The 2,971-nt window shown below is 37.3% G+C and overlaps 1 long non-coding RNA gene across 1 annotated transcript; it reads left to right on the forward strand.

Moving 5' to 3' along the window:
* Window positions 1-1,098: 1,098 nt before the first annotated feature.
* Window positions 1,099-2,579, forward strand: LOC131705262 (uncharacterized). The gene is made up of 3 exons (XR_009310270.1): window positions 1,099-1,161; window positions 1,263-1,359; window positions 1,807-2,579. It is a non-coding gene; the product is annotated as an uncharacterized LOC131705262 (long non-coding RNA).
* Window positions 2,580-2,971: the final 392 nt, after the last annotated feature.

Consider the following 2,971-nt stretch of genomic DNA (forward strand, 5'->3'; position numbering starts at 1 on the left):
TCAGGTCGCCTGCGGATACATTAGTCCAATCAGTGCGTCTAAACCTGGGGTGTAATCCCAAGGTAACTGCTCACTGTTAACAGGTTTGAAGACGTTAACTCACGTTTTAAGTAATAGTGTCCCCTTCATACATGTTAAAGGAGAGATTCGGAAATAACATTCAAAACTATGCGCGAGTAAATACCATCCTAACTCCTAATATCCCCAAAAAAATAAAAAAAAACTGCTTTTGCTCCACAGATCTTGACACTGACAGTTGGAGTTCGTTGGCGCCGTCATACAATTGTAATCAAATCATTTTTCTTTTTACAGTACAAATTTGTAATACTGTGTTTTTTCCCCCTCAGAAAACTACATTTATCAATCGATATGGATAACTTGAGAGCGGTATATCGCTACCTCAGCACAGGTGAGTATCCTGAAAAAGCCACCAAAGAAGAGAAGAGGGGTATCAGAAAGAAAGCCAGTACATTCGTTTTTGAAAGGTAAAAAAAAAGAAATAAATATCGAAAATTAATATTAATACATTATAAGTTATTGAAGCCGTCCTGTATTTTTGAAGATGTACATAGACATTTAAATAAATGATAAACGTGTGTGTGTAACATTATATATATATATATATATATATATATATATATATATATATATATATATATATATATATATATATATATATATATATGAAAGAAAAAGGTTTAAAAGATTAAAACATCTCTCTATATAACTAATAGCAGAAATGTAAATACCAGAAAACAGAATTTGCATTAAATAAGAATATATATATATATGTAACTTAAGAGTCTAAGAAATGACCATTATAAAGGGCAGAGACAGTTTTCCACATGTCAGTATTGTCAGTGGTTCTGATTCTTTTGAATAGGTTTTGGCTCATTCTTTTTAAAAACATTCATTTAAAAACCTCCACTCATTGAAGTATTTATTGTAGTATTATCTTTACTTTTGTTTTATCTGTCAGGTAAGTACCTGTATGTCCCTGAGAAGAATGGAGAGTGTTTCCGTAGGGTTGTGACCGATGAAGAGGAGAAGACTGCCATTCGCAATGAAGTTCACACAGGACACTTTGGGATGAAGGGAATGATGGGGAAAATCATTCAACGATTTTACTGGAAAGGGATTGTAAAGGACGTGGAGCAATGGGTACTTTTTTATTTTTTAAAAACCTTATTTTTTTTGCTTTTTGTCGCTTTTCCATTCATGATTTAAGTATTACTTGTTTCATCATTACTGTTTCCCTTAAGATCCTGAATTGTGAAGCATGCCAGAGATTTGAGAGGGTGAAGACTGTTGCCCCAGAACTGAAGCCAATCAAAGTTGTTTCTCCATGGTACATGATCGGTGAGTATTACATCATTAAACTTTTATAGTGAGGTCAGACAAAGAATGGAAGAACAAACAGAATTTAAACACAGTCTGTAATATGTAGAAAACTAAGAGCTTAGTCTGGTAACAAACTTTCTTGATAGCCAGTTAAACAGATTGTAAGCACGTGCTCTCAAAACATCATTTGACAACAGGTTGCAGTTTACAGACTAATTAGAGCTAGTGTCACATTGTCACATGACATCCATCTGTAATGTGATTAATGTGTCATCCACAGGGGGTGGAAATCTGCTATGTTTTGTACAGATAGGTGCATCAGGACAATTTCCAGTACAAAAAGATGCAACACCCATTGACAACAATGACTGCCCCCCCCCCCCCCCCCCCCCAAAAAAAAGGGTGCCCCATTTAAATGTGTTTGACTCTTTGGGAATTAATAATAACCATGATTTCTGTTCCCAGGTTGTATCACTGCTGCAGTACAGTGGAAAGACAGTTTGGATCGTGTGGCCACATGTACAGCAGCAGCAGGGATGTAGTGACTGTGGACTGTTTACCATCGCAAACAGCCTCGCACTCTGCATGGGTGAAGAGCCAGGTAAGTTATGTTATGATCAAAAGCAAATTCGTGATCATCTTTTTTCTTGTTTTGTAGCTGGATCTCTTACTCCTTTCCCGAGCTGTGAGAGAACTCCCCTCCCAGAGGTACATTTCTGTGATGTGGAGGTCTACTGCACATGCAGGAGACCATACAGGATTGGACTGGAGCTGCTGGTGGAATGCGGGAGGTGTGGCGAATGGTTCCATGGCCAGTGTGAAGATCTACAGCGAGATGACCTCATCAGTATGGAGGAGTATATGTGCTCCATTTGCAGAGTTACACACATGGGTAAGCATGGTAAGTAAAGGTGAAACAGATTTATTATTTTGTTTTTTACTATATGTTTTTTTGAACATTTTATACTAAGCATTCCAGCTTAGTATATTATACTAACACTAAAATTTGGTAATGCCTGTCATAATTTATAGCTATTTACATATGTACAGTAGGGCATTGTTAATAAGGCTCATTGTCTTCAGTGTTTATTTTTCATGAGCACACAACTACTTATTTTGAAGACTTTTTTTTTTCAGGAGACCTTGATTCTATATTGAGACGTTTTTATTTGGAGAAATATTGCAGATGCTTTTGCACTTTCATTTTTAATTGGTATGGTAGTCTTAGTTCCCTTTCAAGTCGAAAATAACCATCAAGGTATGGGACATTGCCGTCAGGCAGTAGGGATTGGCTGAGCTTTATGTCAAAGCTGCCGATAGGCCTCCGCGCAAGCTGCCGTGTAAGCCCGCCCCCTTGGGAGCTTACTATACGCAGCGCGCGGAGAGTCACTTCCTCTTTTGCCTTCAGCATCAGTAGCGGTAGGACTTAGAGCTAATTTAACTGATTGTACTCACTAAGCTTAGGCTTGAGAAGCTGGTTTATCCCCTTCTCCGAGTTTATTTCAGTTATTATTGTTATTATTGTGTATTTGTATTATTTTAGGATATATTTTGTGTTTACATTATATATTCCTTTTCACTTTGCTTCGGCATTGCGTTCTTCGTGGTCTCCCCGTCTTTCCTCTGTTCT

Source organism: Acipenser ruthenus, chromosome 2, assembly GCF_902713425.1.
Source record: "Acipenser ruthenus chromosome 2, fAciRut3.2 maternal haplotype, whole genome shotgun sequence".
NCBI lineage: Eukaryota > Metazoa > Chordata > Actinopteri > Acipenseriformes > Acipenseridae > Acipenser > Acipenser ruthenus.